Below are 19,810 nucleotides of genomic sequence, written 5' to 3'. Positions count from 1 at the left end.
AAGTGAACCAGAGGTACAAGGGGCACAAGGAAGAAGAGATAAACAGAAAACAACGCACGCCAACAACACACATAACACAAGGAACAACGAGGGAAAACACAACAAAGAGCATCAAAGGAGAAATCTAACGGCATTGGCCAGCCGGAAAAAACCGCGACATTGCACCGTTGACGCAATCGAAAGGCTCCACGCATCCGAGACTGCACAACACCGCGACACCACCTGTGTCGCGACGCACCTTCGAAGGGACACGTGAGGCTGAGACGACGCCACGGCACCTGTGTGCCACCGCCATAGTCGAAGGGCATCGCCTAGCAAACCAAACCGCGGCACTGCACCATCGACGCAATCGAAAGGCACCACACAACCGAGACTGCACGACGCCACGACACCACCTGTGTCGGGGGTACATTCGAAAGGTTATGCAAGGCCGAGACGACGCCACGACACCTGTGTGCCGACGGCGTAGCCGCAGGGCACCGCCAAGCAGAGACGCACCGAGGAGCACTCGAGCACGACACACACCACCGTCGACCCCAGACCGGCCGCACCACCACCACCGACCACCCGCTTCAAACCAGCAAAACACCACCCCCAAACCTCAGGCAAGCAGCATGGATCAGCGTCTCCATAGACAGGCGCCACCAAGGTGGTAAAACGACGTCAAAGACGTCGCCGGCGTCCAATCTAGTAACTGGATTAAGGCTTTCACCCAGAGAAAGAACAGAGTATGCAGGGAACCATGTATCACACAACGACACCTCCAGGGAGCGATCCGGCACCGAAGGGCGTCGCTGCCGCCGGTGCCGCCCGAAGCCGACACAGGGATTTCACCCGAAGCATCACTCGCGCCATCTGCTTGCTGAGCCACGCCGCTGCTGAGACCGGAGTCACCACCGCCCGGAGGCACCAACCTCCTGCAACAACGGCTACCGAGCACCCGCAGAACCACACCAGGCTGCCGAAGCAGCCAAAGGGGGTGGAACGGAGCATGGGGCGCCGGGGGGTGCCACATCGGATGGAGGACGCGAGCAGAGGAGGCACCTCACACACCCGATGTGGATCTAGCCGGAAGAGAAGGAATGGCTGGCCACCGGCCTGGCCCCGCCCCCACGCCGCCCGGGCAGCCGCAGGAGATGGCGCGACCACCACGCCGAGGCTAGGGACCGCACCCCGATGCCCAAAACCAGCCGCTGGCCTGGATTCGGCACGCCAGCCAGATCCGCCGCCGAGGGGAGCGCCTGTGAGCACCACGGCCAGGCACCGGCGAGCAGGCTGCGCGTCACCTCAACGCCACCCCTGCTCCCCCAGCGCTCACCGCGCCCTCGGCATCGAGCTCGAGTGGAGACGCCACCGAGATGACCCCAGCCACCCAGTCACCACGCGTCCGCCGCGGATCTCCCCGAGCCACCTTCGGAGGCAGGGGGCCGCCGCCACCGCTGCGAGGCCAGCGGCAGCGGCGGAGGAGAGGAGGCGCAGGGGAGGGGGCCGCCGGCGACGCCCGAAGTTTCCCCGAGTCGCTCGAGCGGAGCGACGCAGGGTCTCTTGTCCAGTAGCTGGCCTTTTCGACACGTATATATTTCACACTGCGTAAAGAGCATATTAGGTACCGAAGATTAGTGGGAGTAGTGCTAATCCTGGCGGATGGTCGCCGCTACTGCTCCAAGGAAGCAGAAGATGCACATGCTACACGAGAGTCATCATGTGTGCTACGTTTTGATTTTCTTCTTCAAGTTTGGGGTCAAGTAGTCATCTTGCTGTGCCATGTAGCATGTTTATAGTCTTCCATATAAATTGTGTCGTCGATAATAATTTACATTCCACCGTGAGTTTCTAGGTGGTTTTTATAGACATAATTTCGGCATGAAGTTTTTTTGAATTACGAATTCCGTGCAAGTTTTCTTTTAGTAGACTGTACCTCTCTATATATTGATCAAATAGCAAGAGTGTTTTGGGGTACAAACGTCTTCAGGCGGATCTATCAGCCATACATACTGGCCGATATCATTTCTCAGAGAAGATCGTGCCAACCTGTGTATTTCTTTATTTGAATTTCTTGCTTCATGCCAAAAGGTAATACCTTCAAACTCGTCTCCTCTGGCCCAGGGCATCTCCAAAACGGATCCTCAAATCATCCGGAATTGTTTGGACTGTGTGGTCCGGACGTGTTTAGCCATCCAATACAAGTCCGTATCGGTCCGTCAACCAGTTTGGATGCACTTTCTCCCGTAAACCCGAAACAAACTTGGGAGAGGGGGGCGGGGGTGCACTACTAGGGAAAAGGCTAGTAGCAGCGCGGGTTTTAGACCTATCAGTAGCGCGGGGTGGTGCGCTACTGATAAGGCGCTACAGCTAACGAATAGCAGTAGCGTGCCTCCACCCACGCTACGGCTAAATCGACTTAGTAGCAGCGAGTTCTAGGAGGAGCGCTGCTGGTAATTAGTAGTAGCGCTTCTCTCTGCCCGCGTTGCTACTATTATTTCGTATTTTTTTTATTTCATGTTGTATTCGTACACCTTTACATAAATTTTCATACAACAGAAATTTACAAATTGTTTTTACATCATAATGAGTTATTACATCACGGGGTGAAAGAACCGTGTGGACTAGTTTCAAGTGGACGGACATCCACTTGAAACTAATCCGCGGTTCTTTCACCCAATGATATAATAAATATCATCATCATCATATCATTAACAACTTATCATCATCATCATCATCATCATATCATTGGTCACTAGTCGTAATCACAAGTACTCCTCACATCTTCAACTCTAACACATTGTATCACATAATAAACATATTGTACCTCATAGGACCTACTACATTCTCTTAGGACCTACTATATTCTCTAAGGTAAAATAGCAAAAAACAAGATAGCCCTCGCTCTCCATTATGGAGAATGCAGATTATCCTGTCTCCAATTCTTGCCTTTCACTTAATGTTGCTTCCAAGAACCTCCTTACGAATGTCCAAACATTTTTTCCACTCTTTGATTAGCATGTGTTCACCGGTTTCAGAAATTCGATATGCACAGGTGAGATCCGTAGGATGACCTGGCTGTAGGTTCAGAACTTCAAGGCGACCATTATAATACATCAGATGAGGCACACAATCCATCGGGATTTTCTGTTGAAAAACATAGTAATAACTTCATAGTTAGCAATGATGTACTAGTTTTATAAGTATGCAAAAGATGCACGGATGTCGTAATAGTAAAATATCTTACCAGGGTATCTCCATAGAAGTTATCGTGGTTCAACACGTGCACTAGTGGCACGTATTCACCATAATTTGGAGGAGTTCGATAATAGGTATTGTAATTCTCAAAAAAAGTGCAATAAGCAATCAGATGATTTTTCTCCTTATAAGTTAATTCGGAGCCATCAGTGTAGTGGGTTTTGTCTACCATCTTCTGCACATTCTTTGAAGATTCAAAATAAGCTGTCAATGGAAATAAGCTGTCAACTATTTTGAAATAAACAATATAAATTAGTTAATAACTATGTTTGAGAAACTCACATTGCGGTAGAATCGGAAGCGTATCAACAAGGACCCAAATGTCCATATTGTCTTGCTCGATGTCAGGATCACCAAGATCCATGCTGACAATCATACCCTCATAAAAACCATATATTTTGCAAAGTGCTTCCCAATTTTGACAACCAAAATGGGTTACGCTTTGAGAATTGTACAGATTTACTTCAAAATCGATATCATGATGGGTCCTTAGGTGTATTTTCTTTGTTTGAAAATTTTCATGGTCTTCAAAACCCATCCTCTCCAAGACATAGCGTCTTGCATGGCATGGGATAAGCTAGTCGAATTATAAAAGATGAAAATTAGATGTTGAAATAGTTAAAGTCATGCTTAATTACGAAAAAGAAAACACTTATTGTTGTTGCGTACCGTTTCAACATCGAAGGTCTCCTCGAGCTTAATGCTGAAGAGCCGATCTTCATCCAGCTGAACGAACCTGTCGCACATACCTCGATCATCGTGGCACCAACTGCACTCCCCCGGGAGACTGTCGTCGTCCGAGTACGGCATTTCCTACGTTTATAATTCAAAGATTAAACTTGTACATATTCTAGCACAAGTCATGCCAGAATTCACGGAAAAATCCGGCATGACCTTTGCTAAAAAAGGACATATCGAGCGCCTGAAATTTGCCGGAACGGAAATTAATCAACACTCCGGCAAAACATAGGCCACTCGGAGGTGTAACCAAAACATGAAATAATTTCTTAAACTAAAAAATAACACCAAATATGGCATGTTCAACTAGTTCTATTAATTCAACTAGTTCTATTAATTCAACTAATTCTTACTAAATATAAACTTAGTATAAAAAGAAAAAAACTAGTCCTTTCTAAAAATGAAGTAGTTCAACTAGTTATTAATTTACTTACTATACTAGTTCAACTAAAACTTAACTAGTTCAACTAAAACTAAACTAGTTCTATTAATTCAACTAGTTCTTACTAAATATAAACTTACTATAAATAGAAAGAAACTAGCACATCTACTATTACTAATTAACATCTAACTACTACATCTACTACTAATTAACATGTACTACTGCTAATTATACAACTAGTTTACCATCACTACTAGTAATTAATATCCACTACTTCTAAAAATCATTATCTATGAACCCTAAATTAACATCTACTACTACTAAAATCATCTACTAACTAAGCAAAGAGAGAGGGGGTTGGGGAGGGGTGGGGGGCTTATAGAGAGAGAGACGGTGGCGGGGAGGTGCTCGGCGACGGAGGGGCGGCGAGGGCGGGCTCGGGATCGGGAGGGCGGCGGTCCTGGGCGGCGGGCTCGGCAGGCTCGGTCGAGGGCGGCGGCGATGAGGTCGAGGGCGGTGACAGTGTGGTCGAGAGCGGCGGCGGTGAGGTTGAGGGCGGGTGGCGGCGGCGGCGGTGAGGGCGCAGGCGCGCTCGGGCTCGGGAGGCGGTGACAGGGAGTAGGGGAACATGCCGGTGGGGGGGGGGAAGGGGGGAAAGGAGGACTTAGCGAAATTTTGATGCAGGGGGTGGTTAACTCGAACTAGCAGTAGCGCACGTACAGAAGATGCGCTATAGCTAACTTATCTACAGCGCGTTTTGGGGAAAACCGCTACTGCTAATGGAAGCAGTTATTTCTTTTGTTTAGTGAAAACATCAAAAATATACATTGGTCATCATTGATCTTTTTGTGTACAATCTAAATAGTCAACATGAATCCTCACTGTACCTGTATAGGTACAGGCGAGGATTCATATTGCAACCACAAATCATACACATATAGTTTAATGAAGATCAAGTGCTTGAGATAGGTTGAGAAGCAACATATTTAAGGTGGTAAACACCTTGTTCGCTTAGCAATATGGGACTAAACTTAATTAGTTGCGGTCATACTTAGCAGCAGCGAGTTTTAAGCAAAACCGCTGCTACTAAGTTCTTTAGCGGTAGCGCGTCCACGGGAAGGGCGCTACTACTATATCTTTCCTGGAGGCAACACCGTGGCAATTATAGTAGTATCGCTCTTTTCACCTAGAGCGCTACTGCTCCTTAGTCATTAGCAGCGCTCTTTTCTAAAGCTCGTTGCTGCTAATTAGCAGTAGCGTCTGTTTTTAGACCGCGCTGCTGCTAAGATTCTGTGTATAAGGTTTTCCCTAGTAGTGATGTTGAAATATGGGATGGGCTTTAGGACCATCTAGCAATTTCTAAAAATCTCTAAGGGCCCATATGGGTTTAATTGGCATTAGTTGTAGTGGGTGTTAGATAATAACGAGAATAAACGAGACAGAGGGACACGAATTTTTACGTGGAAACCCTTGCGGGAGAAAACCACAGGCGCACAAAGGCGCGATCACTATGAGGAGGAGTATTACAAGAACGAGACGACAGACCGTCTAAGGTGCGACTACATGGGGTATATAAGAGGGCAATACATGAGAGTCCTTGGAGGATAAGTAAACGAGTTGTACTCGTACGCGTCGACGTCAACGCAAAGACCCACATCGGTTGTACTACGTCTAGTCCAACACGGTATAATTTGGATCACAATTTAACAATCTCCACCTTGATCCAAATTTCTCCAGTAGTCGAAGAAAGTGAATAACTCTATCCAAATCAGCATAAACACCTTGTGCGTCAAAGTCCATAGGACTAGTGAGAAATACCAACTAAGTCTGAGCAAAGCTCAAACTTATTGGTCGGAACTGGCTTTGTCATCATATCAGCAGGATTATTATGAGTACTTATCTTGCATACTTTCAAATCACCTTCAGCAACAACATCTCGAATATAGTGATATCTGACATCAATGTGCTTTGTTCTCTCATGATACATTGGATTTTTTGTAAGATATATAGCACTTTGACTGTCACTAAATACGGTAGGGCAAGATGAGTCTCCACAAAGCTCAGTGTACAAACCTCTCAATCAGATAGCTTCTTTGCATGCCTCAGAAATAGCCATATAGTCGGCATCAGTAGTGGAACAAGCCACAATAGACTGCAAAACTGCTCTCCAACTCACAACACAACCACCAATGGTGAAAACATAATGAGTGATCTTCTCTTATCCAAATCACCAGCAAAATTAGAATCAACAAAACCAACAAGTCCATCTCTAGTTTTCCCAAACTGTAAATAAGCATTAGAAGTACCACGCAGGTATTTGAAAATCCACTGAACTGCTTTCCAATGCTCTTTTCCAGGATTAGCCATGTATCTACTGACAACACTCAATGCATAAGATAAATCCGGACGAGAACAAACCATGGCATACATAAGTGAACCAACTGCACTCGAATAGGGAACTCTAGACATGTACTCAATATTTGCATCTGACTTAGGACATAAAGCTGATGATAATTTGAAGTGTGTAGCTAATGGAGTACTTACTGGCTTGGCATTATGCATGTTAAAACGATGAAGAACTTTATCAATATATCCTCTCTGACTTAGATATACTTTTCCAGACGGTCTATCTCTGGATATTTCCATGCCAAGTATTTTCTTTGCTGCACCCAAATCCTTCATCTCAAATTCATTACTCAATTGCTTCTTTAGTTCATTAATCTCTGACATACTTTTTGCAGCAATTAGCATATCATCAACATAAAGGAGCAAATAAATAGTTGAACCTTTGACCGTTTTCAAATAAACACAACTATCATAATTAGACCTTTTGAAACCTTGAGAGAGCATAAAGGTGTCAAATCTCTTGTACCACTGTCTCGGGGATTGCTTCAATCCATAAAGAGATTTCTTTAACTTACAGACAAGCTTTTCTTTTCCAGGAATAACAAAACCTTCAGGTTGTTCCATATAAATATCCTCTTCTAATTCTCCATGTAAGAATGCAGTTTTAACATCCAATTGTTCAAGCTCAAGATCATGCATGGCAACAATACTGAGTAAAGTGCGAATAGAGCTATGCTTCATAACAGGAGAAAAGACTTCGTTATAGTCAATACCTGGAATCTGACTGTAACCTTTAGCAACTAACCTTGCTTTATATCTTGTCTCATCATTAGGAGAAACACCTTCTTTCCTCTTGAAAACCCACTTGCAACGAGTAGGTTTCTTCTCTCTAGGCAATTTTACTAAATCCCAAGTGCCATTATTTTCAAGTGATTCCATCTCATCATGCATAGCGGTCATCCACTTATTACTATTACCAGAAATAATAGCCTCGGAATATGAAGAAGGCTCAGAATTACCTTCAATTTCTTCTGCAACAGATAAAGCAAAAGAAACAATATTGCACTCTTCAATTAACCTGTCCGGTTTATTAATACCCCGCCTGACTCTGTCACGTGCGAGATTCCAACTGGGTGGAACAATAGGCTGATTTGGAGTGGGAGTGACATTATCATCATCAACGACGGGTTCATCATGTGCATCAACAATTTCATTACCAGATGTATCACCTGAATCAATAACATGCTCCACCTGAACAGTAGGCTGCTGAATAGGAGGCTGTTGTTCACTCTCAACAGGAACATTAGTAGATGAAACATCATGTAACATAGCAGATTCATTAAAGATAACATTTCTGCTAATAACAACCTTCTGGGTTTCAGGATTCTATAATGTAAAACCTTTAACACCAGACTTATAACCAAGAAAGATGCACTTAAACAGCCCTAGGCTCCAACTTTCCATTATCAACATGAGCATAAGCAGTGCAACCAAAAACTCTCAACTGTGAATAATCAACAGGTGAACCAGATCATACCTCAATTGGAGTTTTCTTATTAAGAGCAATAGATGGTGAACGGTTAATGAGATAACAAGCAGTGGAAGCAGCCTCAGCCCAAAAACACCTATGCAAACCTGCATTGGACAACATGCAACGGGCTCTGAAAATAATGGTCCTGTTCATACGCTCAGCAACACCGTTTTGTTGAGGAGTATAAGGAACGGTGTAATGTCTGACAATGCCTTCAGACTTGCAATAATTCTTAAATTGTTTAGAACAGAATTCCATACCATTATCAGTGCGAAGTATCTTTACCTTCTTTTCAGTTTGTCTTTCAATCATAATCCTCCACTCCTTAAATGCTGAGAATGCTTCATATTTATGCTTCAAGAAATAAGGCCATACTTTTCTCGAATAATCATCAATGATAGTCAGCATGTAACTAGCACCACCTAGTGACTTTCTGCGAGATGGTCCCCATAAATCAGAATGCACATAATCAAGAATACCTTCGGTTGTATGAGTCGAAGTATTGAACTTCACCCTCTTGTGCTTGCCGAAAATACAATGCTCACAAAATTTTAATTTACCAGGTTCATATCCATCAAGAAGGCCTCTCTTATTTAACTCTGCCAAACCAAGTTCACTCATATGTCCAAGACGCATATGCCAAAGGTTAGCAGCATCACAATCAGAATTCTTTGAAATAGCTGGAGTAGCGTTACCTGAAACGGTAGAACCTCGAAGGTAATAAAGACCATTGGTCGAACTTAAATCACCTTTCATCACAATAAGGGAACCTTTGGTGACTTTCAAAACACTATCTCCACCTGAATACTTGTATCCCTTTGCATCAAGGGCACTCATAGAAATAAGATTTCTCTTCATCTTCGGAATATACCGAACATCTGTCAAAGTTCTGATTATGCCATCAAACATCTTGATTCGAATAGAACCTTTGCCTTCAATCTTGCATGGTGAATTATCAAAACCCAAAACGGTACCAACAGAAGTAGTGGAATCAAAAGTATTAAACCAATCTCTATGTGGACACATATGAAAAGTACATGCAGTATCAAGTACCCACTCATCATTGGTCTCAGCACATCCAGCAATAACGACAAGAGCATCATCGGAACTATCATCACGAGCAACGTTAGCAGAACTTTCACCTTGTTTGTTACCTTTTCTCTTTTCTTTATTTTGCAACTTGAAACACTCTGAGATGTCATGCCCGTCTCTCTTGCAATACCTGCAATATTTCTTGTCTCTGGATTGCGACCGGCCCCTGTGGCCGTTCTTACTTTTGCCTCTGTTTCCATTATGTGAGTTCTTCTCCTTTGTCCTGCCACGAACAGATAATCCCTCGGCTTGGGATGAACTTGAACCATCATGAGGCACCATTAGTTTCATCTTCTCCTTAGAGTTCAAAGCTTCATAAACTTCATTAAGTGTGAGAGTATCACGACTATATAATATGGTGTCTCTAAAATTGGTATAAGAACTTGGCAGTGAACAAAGTAACATTAAAGCAGTATCTTCCTCTTCATACTTAACCTCCATTGCAGCTAGATCAGATATGATCTCTTTAAATTCTGAAATATGATTCAAAACATTACCTCCCTCGGGTAACCTGTGCAGGAATAATTTTTGTTTCAGATGCATCTTGCTGGTGAGATCTTTAGTCATGCAAATCCCTTCTAGCTTTAACCATACAGCGGCGGCAGCTTTCTCGCTCAAAACTTCCTGCAAAATATTATTATGCAAATGGAGTTGAATTTGTGACAAAGCCTTACAATCAATTCTTTTCTCCTCAGCAGTCCAGTCCTCAATTCGGTTCTTCCCAAAACTATCCAGTGCTTCATCATAATCGGACTGTGCCAACAATGCCCGCATCTTAACTTGCCATAGGGTAAACCTTGTGTCACGGTCCAGCAACGGAAGATCGTACTTCATGGATGCCATGAGTCGATAAATCTGTGTATACAAAATAGTACAAGCCAGTAGAAAAATTCTTGACAGAATTTAATATGCGGAGCAATGAAACAGAGTAAATAGCACCTGGTAGCTTCTTCTTGTGCACGTAGCAACAGAAGACAAAAATCTGATTTGGAGAAGATGCCTTCACGTGACGTAGTACTAGTAGCTGGCTGTTGTAGTACTAGTACCGATCGCTATGGATTTGATTAGTCTTCAGGCCAGGAAAAAGTAGCAGCAACAGTTGTTGATTCCTACGGGACTTGAAGCCTGCGACTTGTGGACGCGGAGCAGCGGCGACGACTCGGCGGCTCGATGGATCGCCTGTTGGTCTCCGCGACGCAGCGACTTTGCAGCAGCGTATGGCGGCTTTATAAAAAATTAATCTCCTGTTGGTCTCGATCTCGGATAAGAAAAGGCTACAGCCGAAAACCAGTCGATCTCGGCGACCGGCCGCGGCACACGGAACGCAGCCCTAATCCTTCTCGCTCCTAAATCTCGTATATAAACCTCAGCTCTGTATACCACTTGTTAGATAATAACAAGAATAAACAAGACAGAGGGATACAGATTTTTACGTGGAAACCCTTGCGGGAGAAAACTACGGACGCACAAAGGCGCGATCACTATAAGGAGGAGTATTACAAGCACGAGATGACAGACCGTCTGAGGTGCGACTACATGGGGTATATAAGAGGGCAATACATGAGAGTCCTTGGAAGACAAGTAAACGAGTTGTACTCGTACGCGTCGACGTCAACGCAAAGACCCACATCGGTTGTACTACGTCTAGTCCAACACGGTATAATTTGGATCACAATTTAACAGTGAGAAGTTTAGTCTCAACCTAGAAGTTGGAGAGGAGTTGGACCTCCTTGTAAGGGTTTCTCTTCCACATGCTATTGGAGCTTGAAAAGAGAAGCGGCCCTCGCGCACTCCTCCTCCGCCGCCCGCCTCGCCACGCCTCGTCACGACACGGATTGCGGGAATGAGACTCCATCCCGTCCACCGCGTACACGGTCAACGGGAGAGTAGGTCTCTGAAACTCCGCCTCTCCGGATCCTGTACGGGAGAGCAGCAAATAAGTTTTTGGGAAGCGACTGCTCGCCTCCGATCCACTACGTCTGTGTCGTCTTCATCATCACCATGTCTCAGTCTAACGCTGACCGTCTCACCGCCGAGAAGCTCGAGGCCAACAAGAAAGCCGCCGAGGACGCTGCTGCCGCCACCGCCGCCGCGGCTTCTGCATGGCCTACTAAAGGGTATAACTCGTTTATCCCGCTCCTATTGTTTTGTGTTTTAGACATGCTAGCGTTATACGTAGATTTGTCTGCAATTAGCGTAGTATGTCCTTGCATGATTGAATCTCAGTAAGCGATTATTTCTGTCAATGCCATGACCCGTGGATCAAATTAATCGAAAAATTGCCTATTTACTCAGCAGGAGGGCTTTATGACAGTCATGACATCATCGATGTAGGACTCCGACACCGTCGGGCCATCCAAAACCCCTTCGAGACCCCACGGCTTCATCCTTCCTCTTTCCCTACATTCGTTTTCTCTCTTGCCTTTGGCGCCGCTCCATCATCCCGGACACCCCGCCACACCCTTGTCGGAATTCGGAGACTCCGACACCTCCAACTCTACACCTGGGCTCCATGTTGCTTGTCCCCCGCCACCATTCCACACCTCTCCTCCGTCCGTCGCACAAGTACAATCAGTAGTTGTGTCATGCCGGCTATTGCGGCTGCTAGGGTGGCACGATGGTCAAGTGTGATGAAGGGGGCATCATCTTTGCCGATCGTGTGCCACGTCGATGCGTCATGGGGGCCCCTTTGCAGCGTTTCTCTGACCCGGTGCCGCGATGGTATCTGATGGAGCTTCGGGCCGCGGCGGGCTATAGGTCTGACAACTCGGTCCATCGTGATGGGGGGTAGGGTGGTAGCCTCCCTCCCTTCTCAGGGTTTCTCAGGGCCGCCGGCATGGGGCGCTGGCTCTTCGGCGGTCTATGCAGCATCGGATGAGTGCTGGATCTAGCTCACCGGCTTGTAGGTGGCAAGGCAGTAGCTCTAGCATGGTGGTACCGCCGTTACTGTGCTGGACATTGGTAGGTCGGTTGTTCTGCTCGGGGAAGGCCTGCTCGGCTCTTGCTGGCCGGTGGCAGTGCCAACCATCAACGTTATTCTCTCCTCCTTGAGGTGGCACTGTGGAGTCTTTCGATCCTCGTTCCCGGATCTTGATCTTCGGGAGAAATCCAAAGGCCCTGTTTCTTGGTGTGTGTTGTGCCTGTTTTTGCTCGATTTTTTTAATTATCAGGGCAACTCAATTCTTCTTAATTAGTGGATAGAGCCCTAAGCCTTTGGATTTTCTTAAAAAAAACTAGCAAGAGTTGTGATGATTTTAAAAGGACTATCTGCAGAATCTTATCTTTCCGGGAGCCACAGGCGCATCGATCATTCCATGGAAGTCATCACACCTTGCCGGCGGCAACACGGCACGTTAAGCATAGTGACGTGGTGCGGAGCTATCGAACCTCGAGCTCGACATGGTTAGTAATTGCAACCAGACTTGTGGATCATGAAACGCATGGAGAGTACCACGTATACTAATCACATAATTAAGAAGAATATTTTGTGTGCAGGAATAATGGAGTGCAAGCATAATTAGGGGCATGAGAAACGATGGCGAGTAAGGCCGCGTGTCTTCTTTTCTGTCGACGTGTTGCTTGTTTGTTGGATAATACCATGAAATTTATTCGATCACTGAAGTCTGAAGTTGAACCAGAACAAGACATATCTGAATGGCGAGATGGCGAGTAACTGGTGGTGCTGCCAGATGGCGACTAACTGATGGTGCTGCCAGATCGACGGTGCTCTGAAGTTGAATTACCATTGTACTGTATATGAAACGAAAGCTGCAGATGGCGAGTAAATGGTGGTGCTGCCAGATGACCTCACCGGCAGTGATACTGCGACTGCTCGGCGGCACCTCCCGCTCCTGTCAGCACTCTAAACTGTCTACCAGAACAAGACACAGGTAACGTTGGTTCAGTTATTACCCAACAAACACAGGCCTGGGCTCTCTCGAGTCTCCTTCACTACACCTCCATGGCCGGCAGGCCCAGCGCGCGCCAAGTACCCGTTGGCCAGGCCAGGCGTACGGACCTGCTCGCTGCTGGGAGGTGGGCGGTGGAAGAAGGCGGGCATCAGCTTGGTGCGCGCGTATACGTTTAGACTTCAGACTCTGCCCCATACTCGAACGGAACTCACGACAAAGGGAGCCCCTATTCCGCGCTGTACGCGCTAGGAATCATTGCGGGGCGGGAAGCACCGTGTTTTTTTTTTCTCTGTTTTATATCTTTTTCCTTTCTAAATAAAAAATAATTCCGGATTTTAAAAACAGTTGCAGAGTGTCAAATCTTCGTGAATACAAAAATTGTTCATGATTTGAAGAAAAATGTTCGGGAAATGATAAATACTAACGGATTCATAAAATGTTCACCAGAGTCAAAAAGAAGTTTTTGAATTCTATGAACAAAATAAATAAATATGCATATTTTAAAATTACTTTAACTAAATTTTTAAAAAGTGCATAACAAAATCAACTACGGCTGAACCATTACAATATATGATTGTAAAACCTACGGCTATGCCAACTTCTTCCGCAGCAACACGCCCACACGCCATTGGTGGTCACAGAGACAATGTCTTCAACAAGATAACGACTCAAGTTTGCCCGCTCCAGAGCCCAACCAGCAAAGCGAGAAGAAGGGTTTTATCCCCGGAAATGAATTATGTTCCAAAAACCATCTTAATGACGGATCTTTCGACAGGTGCAGCTGCTAGTTATCCACACTTCAACTACGGCTGAACCATTACAAGATATGATTGTAACACCTACTACTATGTTGACCCTTGCGCAGCAATTGAGAAACAGTAAAACGGGGCGAGCTATGCCCATCCACAGCGCTTTCAACATGTCAGCCGTCGGATCCCATATAAGAACGTATCAGATTGGTTGGTCGTCCCGCGAGCGTTAAGAGGCATTTTTCACCACCACCACGCCTGTCACGGCTGGCCCAACGTCTCTGGGCTGCTGCTCCGCAGACTGACCTGGGCGCTCTGTTATCAGTCGGGCTGAATAGGGCCGGTGTATTGGAAGCCCGATTCATGCAGTTTATTTCACTTCTATCTTTATCCATTGCACGAAACGATATAAAAAAACATAGCAAGAGGATCGTCTTCCCTTCGTCTCCCCGCGGCAGCGGCGGCGTCGTTCGTCTGGGCTTCTTCCATGATTCTTTCGCTTTCCCACTTATGTTGCTTGCATACGTACATCGTCATCTCGTTCTTGTGGAGCTGGAAATGCAGGCTGTAGTGGGCTGGTGGCGCATCAGTGACGATGGTGGGCACGCGATGGCGCATGGTTGAGGACGGCAGCGGCTTTCTCGCGCTTCACGCTATCCGCCTGGATCCCTTCATCGCCATCCACGCGGCTACCTCCACCAGCCCTTCACTAATCTCAGTTATGCACACAATCATTTTATGGTGCCCCAAAGGAACAACCAAGCTCGTCATGTGTTACCGGGATGAATGGATGTGCAGTTCGACCCAATTCTTCTCTGTCTTTCTAGATGAACCATAACAGAACGCCCAGGCCCACTTGGGCCTCTCTTGCTGCGTTATTCGCACGAGTTGCCCAGGCAACATGCAACTTCACGTTCTTGATAAGAGATCTCGGACAAACACCTGGACGGCATAGCACCTGATTAGGCCTTATGCACCGGTGCTTATGTGTACAAGGCAGACGCTTAATTAAGCGTCTCTTATGTAGAAATAAGCACTGATGCTTCAGAAAAATTCGATTTATTTTTCTAAACACCTCCCTAAGCATCTAGTATTATACAAGGCCTTACCCTACTTCGGACATTAACGGCCATGTTCCAAAAACATCAGAATCAAAGATATCACAAGAGAAGACCAATCAATGATATCATCAAAAAACAGCTACAGTGTAACAAATCCAACAAACCCACGGTTAGAGAGGAGACATAGTTAAGAATAATGAATTAGAACCATCAAACAATCCAAATTACAACCCACTGCCTAAATCAAGACATTGTATTTTTATTCCTTGAAATTACAAAATGTTTCTACAACTCTAACTCTTTCTTAATAATGTATTTATTTTCAAGATGGACGGGCGCGACAACGCGCGCAGTCATGTTCTAGTGCCTCAAGAAAGGATAAACACCCTCACGCCATTGGTGGTCACGGAGACAACGTCTTCAACAGGATAACGGCGCAAGTTCGCCCGCTGTTGAGCTCAAGGAGCAAAGGCCAAAACAAGGGTTTTCTCTCCGTCCCCAGAAGCTCTTATGCATTTGGTAGGACCTAAGCTCTATTTGCATTCAAGAATATTTCTGCTAAATACTTGATTTCTGTATGTTTCATAAAATTTATGAAAAAATGGGGTTGAGTTTCCCTTGTTCCAGAAATTTAAAGCTTTGTTGAATTACTGTACAGTAATCAGATTGACTCGATCATGCATGGCCTGTGTGTTATTATTCTTCATCAGTTTTGTTCTGAAACGGATGGGGACAAAAGCACGCTGTTACATACCCTTCACGTTGTTGAGATGACAAAATCAAGCATATATTCTTCCACAGTCAGTAGACGGGATCTGTGTGCATTCACGAACCACCTGATTTGTACCCTGTTTGTTTTCTTCACATTCACTGATAAAATGCTACTAAATGAGTGAGTGCATAAATCGATCGGTCACTTTAGTAAGCTCTACTTGCATTGGCAAGCATTTCTTCAGAACTAATACACTTGCTGATGGAAGTGTGATGTGGATGGAAATTTCTGCTGATCTAATACTCTTCCTGCTGGAGAACAAACTATTTTGAAATAAGTAACAGATCCAAATCTAGCATCCAAAGGACTGATTTATCTCATTTGTTTTGTAGAAACTGAATTGGGCCACCAGAAATAGATCATGCATCTCAGTACTGGCTGTTGAACTAACTATCTGTATGTATGGATGGGCAGTGCTCCAACACTGCAGCTACTGAACCATCACTGTCTGACAATTGTATGGATGGCTTAATTAACCTGAACACCTTTGACAATACACTACTAATAATGAAAGGGCTCAAGCGTAAACGCCAAAGTAATGACCCTCCCGCTCTTATATAAGAGTTGATGACTGCATTTTTCTTTTAACAAGTTGTTCCATTTTGTTTGTTGACTGACTTTTCGACTAAAACACAAAGCCATATGATGAAAGCACTGAATTGTTTTTTATTTTTGTGTTTGTATTTTATTTTTGTGTGGAATCACTGCATCCTTTTTTAAGTTAACAAGTCAAGCCGTTCCATTTTGTTTGTTGAAGGCATAAAGCCATAACATCCTGCTGCATGGCCACCACTGAAGAGCAGAAAAGGAAGTAAACTAAAGCTGCATGAACGAAAATGCATTACTACTCTGTTTCCTCTGCTCTTGGTTAATTCTTTCAGGGACAAGTGATACTGTACATACTGAAGGGAGAAGGTGTAACTTATATCTCTGTGCTCTCACTGGCTGGGATTTGTATCAGTGATCCACATACTTGCTACACCACTGAAGAACAAAACGGAAGTAAATTAAAGCTGCATGAAACTAAAATGCATTACTACTCTGTTTCCTCTGCTCTTGGTAACTTCTTTCAGTTCTGTGGGTGTGTATATGCTGAAAATTGTTCACCCACGTTATTATTTGTTACTATCATCTATGAATTGCCTTTATTTTTTAGTATACATCTTGTTTCACATATATCTGAGCTCATAGAAATGCAAACTCTGCCGTATCCTGAGCGCTTCCCAGCGTGTCTATTCCTCTAGTCTTTCTAGCCTTCACCAACAGCTGGGCACCCTGTTTTTGCAAAACATGATGATATCTCTCGGTTTGCCTCCGGCTCAATTGGGTACTACCATTCTATTCATTCTTATAGGAGATACTGTTCTTTGGAAAATAACACTCCAACTATGAGACATGAGGTTGCCGAAGCCAAGCTCGACATTATCAGATTCTTATCTAGTATGCCAGGAAGAGATGTCCTCACATCTGTGTATCCACACAAATTTTCAGAACGTTGCTTTTCTATGAGACATGGCATAATATTTATTTGGAACTAAAATATAATCTAAAGAGATTGCTACTCTCGGCGAACCAGTCCAAACATCAAGTAGCACACAAACGAAATAAAACCTCTGCTGGGGCCTCAGCACAAACACGCCCAAAGAAAGCAAGAAAAAAGACCACCAAGCGGCCACCCCATCATGGGGACGCCGGTGAAGTGAGGCGACGAGCCGTGCCGTGAAGCGCATCCAACATCATCCCTCTCATGGTCTGAGAGAAGAAAAGCATGATCAAATAGCTGTATATCCCAAGTGTATAATATGTGTCACTGCATCTCGATTTATCCCTTCCCATCCCTGACGCTTATGGGTGTTCCAAGTGCAATGAAGATAACTCACTATGCAGCATTACGTGACATTGTCGCTGTGTGTTTTGTTGTGTACTCGCCTTTGATCTTCTTAAGTGTCACAACCACATCATGCATCGTCATCCTCTGGCCAGGCGAGTCGTCAGAGCAGAGTAAACCCAGCTCGAACACCGATGCAAGAAAGCCATCTTCCAAGCTGCAGCAAGTAGCAGAGGAGTCTTGCAGTAGCTGTCCATCAATGACTCGGACAAGCTCTGCAGGAAATGCCTGATGAACCCACTGCCTGAGGGTTAGTTGTGCGCCAAACATTGCATCGGTGGGTCTCCTTCCAGTGAAGACTTCAAGGAGCATGATTCCGTAACTGAAAACGTCACTCTTCCGTGATGCTTTCCCAAGAGACCCATACTCTGCTCAATAAAAATATAAACAAAAAAGCACACCTGCTCAACCATATTGATTTGGGTGGGAACATAATCTAGGAATGGTTTAAGAAGTAGTTGGTGTGCGATTGCGGTAAACGTCTTACCTATCCTGATAGACGTGTTGCGTGTTATATAGAGGGGTTGCGAGCCCAAATACGCGTACAAGTTGGTTAGGAAATTACATCTTGGGAAGGAAGAAAAGCTAGAGATAAGAAGATAAAGATTACAAGATACTTATCCAACTAACTACTTCCAACGGTGGTGAACTCCTCCTTGTACACGCAATGTGTGCGCAACATTATCATGTTTGACACCCTCCCTTAATCACAACTTCATTAGGTTAAGATTATGCTTGAAGTCTTCAAAACTTCTTGTAGGCAGAGCTTTGGTAAAGCCATCATCAACTTGGTCTTGAGAATGAATAAACCGAATATCCAGAAGCTTGTTTGCAACTCTTTCTCGAACAAAGTGAAAGTCAATTTCAATATGCTTGGTCCTAGCATGAAAGACTGGGTTTGCTGACAAATAGGTAGCACCCAAATTATCACACCACAAACATGGAGCTCTAGTGATTTTTATACCTAGTTCCTTTAAAATTGACTGCACCCATATGATCTCTGCTGTTGCATTAGCCAATGCTTTGTATTCTGCCTCTGTACTGGATCTTGAAACTGTGGCTTGCTTTCTTGCACTCCAAGATATCAAATTTGGTCTAAAAAATACCGCAAAACCACCAGTCGAGCGTCTATCATCTAGACACCCGGCCCAGTCTGAGTCAGAAAAGGCACTGACAAGTGCAGAAGATGACTTGCTGAAGTTTAAACCAATGTTCAACGTATTTTTCACATATCTTACTATACGTTTTGCAGCAGTCATGTGAACAGTGGTAGGTGCATGAAGAAATTGACATACTTTATTGACAGCAAAAGAAATATCTGGTCTGGTCAATGTTAAGTATTGGAGTGCACCTACCAGGCTCCTGTATTTTATACTATTTTCTGGATTCAGAGGCTCTCCTTCAACAAGAGACAATTTTTCTGTGCTGGACAAAGGAGTAGGTGCAGACTTACAATTTTGCAAACCAGCCTTTTTTACCAAGTCTGTTGCATACTTTTCTTGAGAGAGGTGTAGACCATTCTTGTGTTGCTTGACCTCAATACCAAGAAAGTAGTGTAGATCTCCTAGATCCTTTAAAGCAAACTCTGCACTTAAATCCTTCAACAGTGCTGTTATTGCTTCATCAGATGAACTTGTTACAATTATATCATCAACATAAATGAGGACAAATATGGATATTCTTGACTTGTTATAGATAAATAACGAAGTGTCAGACTTTGAAGGAACAAAACCAAGTGTTTGCATCTTTTTACTGAGACGAGAATACCATGCTCTTGGGGCCTGTTTCAGTCCATACAACGCCTTGTCAAGTTTGCACACATGAAGTGGTGCCTGTGCATTTACAAACCCAGGAGGTTGTTTCATGTAAACCTCTTCTTCCAGAACACCATGGAGGAACGCGTTCTGAACGTCTAGCTGTCGTAAACTCCATCCCCTAGACACAGCAATGGACAAGACAAGACGTATGGTAGCAGCTTTAACAACTGGACTAAATGTGTCCTCATAGTCAATACCATACCTTTGTTTGAACCCCTTTGCAACGAGTCTGGCTTTGTAACGATCAATGGTTCCATCAGCTTTTCTTTTTATCCTAAAGACC

The sequence above is a fragment of the Triticum urartu genome, chromosome 4 (assembly GCF_003073215.2).
Source record: "Triticum urartu cultivar G1812 chromosome 4, Tu2.1, whole genome shotgun sequence".
In the NCBI taxonomy this organism is placed as follows: Eukaryota; Viridiplantae; Streptophyta; class Magnoliopsida; order Poales; family Poaceae; genus Triticum; species Triticum urartu.
This window is presented reverse-complemented; position numbering follows the sequence as displayed.